A 9,625-nucleotide genomic window follows, 5' to 3' on the forward strand; every position below is an offset into this window, starting at 1 on the left:
CAACTTACCTGTTCCTGGCTCTTGATTCCTGTGTCCTCCTTGTTCCTGCTTCCTGTGTGTTTGACCTCCTGTGTACCGACCCGGCTTGCTGACCCTTCTGGATTCCGTTGCTCCCGTGTACCGACCTGGCTTGCAGACCTTCCTGATTGCCTGTGCTCCTGACCCGGATTGTCTCACGCTCCTCTCTCTATACGTTTATCTGCCATTCCTGTGTACCGACCCGGCTAGCTGACCACGCATCTGTTCTAGTGACCCGTGTACTGACCAGGTTTGATTGACTCAGAGATTGCCTCCTGATTCTGTCTGCATTGCCTGCCTGTGTACCTACCCGGCCTGTCCAACTATTCTCATCTTGCTCCTATTCTGCTGTACTGCATCTTGGGGCAAACCTGAGGACCGCGACCTGCGAATCCTGGCAGCAAAGCCCATCCCGCCTTGCGGCGGTTCTTGGTGAATACCGGGGAGATCTTTAGACTCCACACCTCAGGTATGCCAGCGTTAATCAAGATTAGTAGTGTATCCAGTAATCCATTACATTTACCTCCTGCCCACTGTCTGTATTATTGGAGTATTGACTAGAGATTTATCCACTTGCTGACAACAAGCAAAAAACGGGTTCCCCATTCCAAATCATTTGTACCCAGGGAACTATGGTCCAAAGTTCTACAGGAAGCCCACAACCATGAAAAAGCCAACCACCCTGAAGTTAGCAAAACATATCAGTTGTTAATCCAATTTCTTTGGTAGCCACAAAGAAGTTCAAAACTTTATCCAGTTATGTCCAGTTTGTGCACAAATGAAGTCTACACAAAAAGCAATTCTGGATCTACTGTAATAACTACCTATCACTCAATTTCCTTGGACTCAAATTACCATACACTTCATTGTTGATCTCCCATTGTCCAAAGGTTTCAATACCATCTAGGTTGTGGTAGATAGGTTCAGTAAAATGAACCTATTTGTTCCTATAGAAGGACTCTGACTTTTGAATTATTCATCTCTCATATCTTCAGACTTCATGGGGCTCTGTTCAATATAGTGTCTGATAGGGTACACAGTTCGTAGGAAGGCCTTAAAGTCTTAGGAACTGAGATTTCATTCTCGCAAGCATTCCATCCACAGTCTAATGGGTAGACTGAACGAATCGATCAGGTATTGAAATAGTACCTCCATTTCTATATCTCCCAATTTCACAACAACTGGGCAGACTAAATCCCATTGCCAGAGCTCGCTTACAACAATTTCCCCATCCAGCATCCAAGATATCTCCCTTCTTTTACAATACTGAACTTCATCCTTGAGTCTTCTCATTTTCTCTGCTCTCAACAGCTGAGGCAGATGACTTTGGGAACCAGGTTGAAGACAATTAAGTTCAAGATGCTTTATCTAAAGCCCAGACTTTCATATCTTGTTGCTAAAACCCGAATTCTGATCTAGAACCTTTTATAGCAAGCCTACTTTGGATTCTATCTAGCAAGTGACCCCTGACCCCGGCCTGTTCTCTGGATTCACTGTCTGCCATAACCCTCTGCTCCTGGGTTCTCCACAGCTGGTACAAATCACACAACCCTCTGTAGTCTGCGGCCAAGTCTGCGGCCAAGTCTGTCCCCACCACTAGGGGCTCCAGTGAACACCAGACTGTCAGAGCAGACTCCGGATGTTGTTGTACTGGCTTGAGGGGTTCCTGACACATATTCTGTAAAAAAAAAATTCATCAACCAATGCACTACATATTTAATTTTACCTATACACGTTGCGCCACATATTTCTTTTTCCTAATGGCATTCTCATAAAAGATTTAAATTTCTGTCTCACATGCCTTGCTACTTTAGAAAATGTATATTGTCGGTGCACTGTATTTACTCTTTTAGCATTAACAGAATGTTAACTTGTTTGCATAGGTTTAGTATAGTATTAGCAGCATGTGGTGGTAGTGTAATTTTAGCCATGAAAGGCTAGTTTACCTTTTTGAATTTATATTGCACACAATTCTAACATGTTCATGATGGTTACACTGTAAAAAAAAAAAAAAAAAAAAGCTTTTTGATCATATATACTGTGATACAAATGGCAGATATCTTTCTAAAGTACACATATTTATACATATTTATGCAAGATTAACACACCATATCCAATAATGCCTGTAATCTTCTTCCCAGCAAAACACCACCACTGTCAAATACAGCAAATGACCACCACTCTCCAATAAAGCAAATGACCACAATTCTCCTATAGAGCTAATTACTGACATTCTCTTATCCAGCATATAGTCATTACCATACCCAACATTATCCAGGCCTGGACAAACCTCCAAAAATTAGAGCCACAGTTAAATTCTAAGAAGCAGCAGTTTTATCATGGAAAATGTTGGAACACGTGATTGTTGCCTCCATAACAAAACAGAAGGGGGAGGGCAGGCAATGCAGTCCATCCTGCCGAGGGCCCTGCTCTGCTCTTTTGAGCATGTGCTATCTTCATATTGTTAACTTGTGGTGCATATTGAATATTAAATAAAGTAATGGATAATTCCTGATAGTCTCGGATCTAGTAAGTACGCTAAGCACTTTACAGAGAGACACCTGGGTACATACCAAGTACTACTGACCTTATTCAAAGCAGACACCTCAAGTGGTTGAAATTCTTCTACTCCTTCTAGAATAAGTGGGGTTAAGAGCTGGTGAGCTGGTGAGGAGCAGCCATACAAGTAGTATTTAGTAAGTAGTTGAGATAGTTTTCTTATTTATAAATTATTTTTTTTATTGCTCCCTTCTCTAAAATATTCTCTGTAAAGCGATGTGTAACATGATGGTGTTACACAGGTGTTTATATAAATAAACAATAATACTAGGAGGAAGACCATTAACCATTTTACCATTAACTACAGCAATAACAGTTAATCCAAACAATCTCGATTTTACTCAAAAAATTTTTAATGGGTATCACCAGGGGTAAAAATATTCAATAACATTACTCCCTTGTAACGTGCTTACTAACAATCATACATAGCAGATTTAATAAGTCACATATGTGTTACATTATCTGTAAAAAATTTTGCACTGCCCTGGATTTAATCCCCATTTAAGGGCACACACATTAATAATGCAAAATGTTTCATAAGCTTAAACCATGAATTTTATTGCAGCAAATAACATGAAGTGTTGATTGGGAAATTGCCATTTATATATAATAAACCAAAAGGAATTAGCATCTATGTAGTTAAAAGTTTATACACATTGTAAAGTTTGTTGTGACTATTCATTGGAAGAATGTGTCCCAATTTCCATTCCACTATGTGCAGATATAAAAGGAGCAGTCTCAAGCTATTCAAACTTCATCACAAACCTATCTACACCTCTGAATTCTCAAGTCAAGGACACAGCTGAACCAGAAAGCAGTCATGTCTGGAGTCAAGGGTGGACATTGCAGTCAGAAAACCCAATGTCAGGATCCTTGCAAAGACCCATGCCAAAAGCCATCTGTCTGCGTAGATCCATGCCAGGACCGTAAGTTTCTTGTTAAACTCTGTATATACTTCTTAATATAATCTACCTACACTTGGCTTTATAGTAATTTTCCTAATAGTGAATAAAGTAATTTATTTTTAAAGAATGAAGAATATCTATTTTTAGGAGAAACAGGAAGTTAAGCTGTTAATCTATACTACAGGAATAATTTTCCTTTCGCCAATGCTACAGTCTCCCTTCTATATAATAAAAAAATTTGTGTAGTAAACAAATTTTACACCAATTTTTACTCCATAACTGCTAATAGTACTGTATACAATAATCCTTATTTAAGTTAACAGGTTTTGCAATGTATTATGTCAAATTGCAACAGTTTTCAAAAAAACTTTATTCAAAAATAACCATATTGCAAATATTTGGGGAAAGTAACTGATAGTAAAGCAGAAAATATATTTGATTCTATTTATTTCAGCGTGTAAACCCCAACACCATGGCCACCACCATCATCATGGTCATCACCATGGCCATAACCAGCATCATCACCAGCAAGGTAAAGGGTGCACAAAAATTCAATTGATGCATATGAAACTTTAATACTGTGATGTCAAGTAACATTTTATACATGTAATTGGAAACTGGAACTTTTCAAAATTGTAATTGAATAAGAGTGATATTATCACTCTACTGTGATAAGGATTAGTTATTAAACTAATTTTCAGGATTGGCCAAGCCGATTCTGTTGTAGACTATAAGGATGGATGATATTGCCAGTGAGTTCCATTGTCAACTACTTTTAAAAATATGCTACTATATATTGTTCACTTCCTTATAATCAACTGCACAGAACACACAATGGTTTTTATTACATTTAACAGTATATATTCAGGTGTGTGTTAATTAAGGGGATACAATAGGGGAACCTTACTTAACCTATTTGGATAGCTATGATAAAGATACTTGAATTCACCCACAATTAAATTAAATTTAAATTCTGATTAAACAGATTGTTCATATAGTTTGGATGTTTCTTTGGAAATGAAAAATGCTAAACCCCACTGACGTTTCATTAACCTTGACATTAAAACATTCACACGGTATATGAAGCTATTTTGTTGGCTGCAAATGCACAAACCAAGAGTCAAGAAGTAATCAATCTAAACAGGTTTCATACTATTTACAAACTGTGTATTGTCTAACAAGCTATACTGAGTCATGATTGTCACATCAAAATTAAACACAAAAATCTGCAGTTTATATCTGATCTTATCTAAAAGTTGATCCTGTCATTTAATAATCTTTATCCACACAGATCCATGCAAGCCCTGTTGTCCTGATCCTTGCCAGAGCCAAGGGAATTTTTGCTGTGATAAATGAAGACATCATATTTGACCCTACAGCTTTCATTTTCAATTGCCTGAAAATTTGCCCCAATTTATCTTCTTCAATATATTGCTCCTAAATTCTGCCTCTCTTTACAGCTTGCTCACAGATACTGCTACACAATAAAACTCTATCATCATCATTTCTGTTTCACTGGTTTTATTTGTTATTTATGCATGAATGGGATCCGCAATATACACTTTACACTAAGACACTAGGGGGTAACTTTATCAAACTGCGAGTTTGAAAAAGTGGAAATGTTGCTATAGCAGCCAATCAGATTTTAGCTGTCATTTTGTAGACTGTAATAAATAAATGATAACTAGAATCCGATTGGTTGTCATAGGCAACATCTCCACTTTTTCAAACCCCCAGCTTGACAATTTTAGCCCTAATGGTTAGTTATGAAAGTGCAAGATGTGTGTCTTTCATAGTTCTTATGCCATTTGCAAATTATTTTTTTGCTGACATAATTCCCGAATTTATGAAACTTGCATAGATATTGCATTTAAAAATTATATCATCTTTTGGGCTGCAATAATTTCCTCTACTTCTGGAGAGAGTATATTTGTGATTCTGGGCGTTTCATGCTGAATTCAGATGCATAATTCCTGCATACACGCACAAAAAATATAGTCTGCTTTATGAGATTATTTAACTGGATAATGGCCATTTAGGGAAGCATTTCTTGTTTAGCAGATGGCAACAGAGCATTTTTCTCCCTGCAGGTGTACTTTAATAAGGAATTGTATTTTTAGGTGCACATGCAATAATACATACTTGAAAGTAATGAAAAGTGTGGTCCTAAAGTGTTAAATTTTAAGTAAGATGAACAATGAAGTGACAATTTCACTCTGTTTCATGACAATATTAATTTACTGAAGCTCTTTTGGTGGCCAATTTATAAAAGGGGGGGGGGGGGAATCCCAATTGCAATTGTTCTATACGTCCCTGTTACACTGTGCTATTCATGTAAGGGGTAATTGTGGGTGATAGCAATGGTATTTATTTGATAGCTACAGTGGCCTTATGAATTGCCGGCTCTACACGGAAAAGACTTTACCATTATACCAGATAGAGTCCAAATATGAACCATAATTCAGACATTTATGTTATATTGATTAATGATGATATTGTAATTTTAAAAGTGTCAAATGAAATATGCTTAACACAGTATTTTGGGCTAGTTTAAGGGCAGAGTGAAACAGGAAGTATTTCAGATGCCAAAAGACTAGGGTAGGACTAACCACAGAACAGATGAAACAGATGGTCTATGAAATGTTACTAAGCAGGAAAACTACAAGTTATTTGTGTAAGATGTACGATAGCTACATGTGATACTATCAAATAAAAATTATCTTTTATTGTATTACTGTTGATGTTTGCAATTCTGCAAAAGAAAGTATAATGTATAAAACCTTTAGTTGTGATCTGTTGATCAGAAACATCAGAAACATCTAAGAAATGTCCTAAATGCATGTAATGAAGATTTTAGCTTTAATTCTTAATTCCTGATTTGAATTGTTGTGTGTCTTTAAAATTAAGCTGTGATAAGACTACATACATTCTGATACACCTATTTTGGTAGTCGGTCCCAGGTACCCAGATGTCTAACATCCATGACCCTATATGTCATTTATAGCTACATTTATATTTCTTTAAAAGACAGTTTCTTTACACCGATTTTCCAATTTCATGTATGCACTAGATCATACTTGCCAACTCTCCCTGAATGTCAGGGAGACTCCCTGAAATAGGGGTGATCTCCCTCACTCCCTGAAGAGTCTGGCATTCTCCCTGATGCTGAGCCAGTACAAGACGTGGTTGGCTTCGCCATCTGTGGCATGATGACACAGTTCACAAATTGTGTCCTATGTCCATGTATTGATGGCTATGGAGGTGGCCATTTTTATGGAGACCAAGATTTAATCAAAGACTTACATTTCTGTCTCCATTACTGAAGTCATGTTGTCTTACCTGTCAAAGACACTTCAGTATCTACAGATTCATTAGCTGCTTTTCTTTAACACATAGTTGCCTACTCTCCCAGAATGTCTGGGAGACTCACGCATTTCTGGGAGACCTCCCGGGCTCCCAGGAGAGCAGGGCAATCTCCCTGTTCTCGCCTCCCAGTAGATAAATGGTGGGGGGGGGGCTTAATGACGCAAATATTGTGTCATCTTAGCCTGCTTTTATTGGCCAAAATGGTGACAATCATTCAGGGGCGGGGCCAAAATTATGCGATTCGTCAAGCCCCACCCCCGCACGCCCACCTCCCCTGGGATCTCCCTGAAGCCAATGAGGAAAAGTTGGCAAGTACGCACTAGATACCCCGCATGCTCAATGAAGCAGAACGGACTCTCAGAGTGAAAAGTAACCCTTTGCTCTGTAAAGTTTTCATTGTCAAAGCTGAGTATCTCTCAGCTGTCAATGACATAAAAATAAAATAATGTTAAATTGGAGCAACAAGTAATTTTATTATTGCTGTGGTAAGTACAAGTATAATAAATAAATACTGGGTATGGTTCTCTCTCTGTATATGTCATTGTTTTCTTAAATGGGATTTTATAACTTGTTGTTTAACACTACAGTGTATTTTGTGAATTATATTTCTACTTGGTATGTCCCGGTTTAATGCATGTCATGTTTTCCCTACTGTACGGCACTGTGGAGCGCTGTGGAGCACTCTGGTACCTTACAAATCAAAGATAAAAATAAATGAAGCCCAAATAGGACTGATCAACATAAACCCAAAGGTTGTGCAATTTGAATCAGCCCAGTTCAGGGCCTAACAATTTTAGTTCTTTAGCCAAGTTCCTCCTCTGGGGAGCTCCTCCCATCACTTACATATACAACTTCCTGCTTCCTGTATAACTCTCTTCCTTTTGGATTTCAGACTGTGCAACTGTCTGGTAAGAATCAGTTTCTTAATTGTATCACTATAGTTTCTACCTGTTTTTTCTTTTTCTCCTGTCATTTACTGTTCCCTATTTTCTTTCCTCCTGGTTCTTTATCCTGTAACTGTAGTGCTCTTGTGTGCCCTGTACCCCCATCTCTTCCTTGCTTGCCACTATCTTTTCTCTTCATCCCCCTCTTTTCTAATCCTACCAATTCTCCCCTCATTTTGTTTTTCTTTATTTTTTTGACCTGTTACTTGTTTTCAGCCCCCCTCCCCATTTTTTTCTCTTGCCTGTCATTTGTCTTTCTTTCAGCCTTTCCCTCACAGTGTTATACCCTGCTCAGTCAGCTTCAGCCCCTCTCAATATCCCAGATCTGTATCCGGAATCACGCGCAATGCCTTTCTCCCCAGTTGCGCTTGCTTCCGTGCAATCTGCATGGGTACTGAAGTGGCTATTTCCAGTGGGACACGCCATTCCCATGTCATTTACACTTCTGCTCTCTGTCCTCTGTCCACCAGAATTTCCATGGCAGGGAGAACACGCTGCCCTTTCTCTGACACCCAAACCTGTTTCCCACATCCTGCATGGCCCAGCCATCTGTGTGCAGCCTCTCCCATGCACATAAGCCACTGGCATTTGACCAGCCCTCCTGCTATTTTCCCAGGTGACCCCCTCTTTCTTCCGCTTCCTCCCCTGTGCCCAGCTCAGATATCTCCCCTGCTTCCAACCCTTCTACCCAATTAAACCCCTTTATACCCCATCCCACCTTGTACCCTCCTGCTTCTGCTGCTTCCCTTCCTCAATTCTTTCCTCCCTCCAACTCTTTATCCTCTCAATTTACTCAATCCACCTGCCCGAACTACAGCTCCCCTCTAGAAAATGACTTTATCCTACCCACCTAGTATTTTTTCCTCCTTCTTTACCTCAGTCCCATTCTCCTGGTTCCCCAAATACCCTTCTGGTACCCCCACTCATCCCGGAGGAGCTCCCATTTACCAGTTCCACAGCAATGAAAAACGCCAGATATGCCATCTCTCTAATGATTGTTTGTCTCCTGAAGCAGGTTCCTGCTTGGGAAATAGAGAGCTGCTGGCAATTAAACTTGCTTTAGAGGAGTGGTAACATTGGTTGAAAGGAACCAAGCATGTGGACATGATTTTTATGGATCATAAGAACCTTGTCTATATAGAATCAATTAAGAGACTCAACTACAGAAAAGCTTGTTGGTGTCACGAGCTGCAGCGGTACGCCGTATCCTGGCGTGATCTAACAGCCGGGCGCTTGCATTAGTTTCAATGCACTGATATTTTTCCTAGGGCTTTTCTTTGTGGCATAGAGTAGGAGGGTGTAGGGACATCCTTCAATACCAGAGGGAGTTCTCCTATGATTTAAATTGGTTCATTTATATATTTATACATATTCCTGGTTTATGGTATTATCTATGCCAGTTCTAAGCTAGTAATTAATTAGCAGCCTCCTGAGGCTGATTGTCAGCCCTGTCCTCCTCTTTTCTGATTGGCACATCAAATTATATAAGGCAGGGAGGGCTAAGCCTCACTCCCGGTAATAGCATCCAGTTTCCTGTTAGCTAACCTGCTCCTGTGCTGTGTTTGGTGAAAGCCTTTTGGATTGATTTCTGTGTATGACCTCTGCCTGTTCCCTGGATTTTGATACTTGCTTGTTGCCCTGATCTTCTGCCTGTACCCAGACTCTGAACCATTGCCTGTGACCCTGACCTCCTGCCTGTACCAAGATGCTGAACCAGTACTTGTGACCCTGACCCTGCTGGTATCTGACTTCTCCACCGGTGCTCTGTCCAATTCGCAGACCCCCTGGCTCTTCCTATTCTGTTACTTCCTGTACCTTTGCGCCGCCTTGCAG

General features: G+C 39.6%; 1 long non-coding RNA gene across 1 annotated transcript; it reads left to right on the forward strand.

Annotated features, from left to right (window-relative positions):
• Window positions 1-3,299: 3,299 nt before the first annotated feature.
• Window positions 3,300-4,954, forward strand: LOC142160325 (uncharacterized). The gene is made up of 3 exons (XR_012693155.1): window positions 3,300-3,503; window positions 3,937-4,014; window positions 4,774-4,954. It is a non-coding gene; the product is annotated as an uncharacterized LOC142160325 (long non-coding RNA).
• The last annotated feature ends 4,671 nt before the right edge of the window (window positions 4,955-9,625 follow it).

This window comes from Mixophyes fleayi, chromosome 6 (genome assembly GCF_038048845.1).
Source record: "Mixophyes fleayi isolate aMixFle1 chromosome 6, aMixFle1.hap1, whole genome shotgun sequence".
Lineage (NCBI taxonomy): Eukaryota > Metazoa > Chordata > Amphibia > Anura > Limnodynastidae > Mixophyes > Mixophyes fleayi.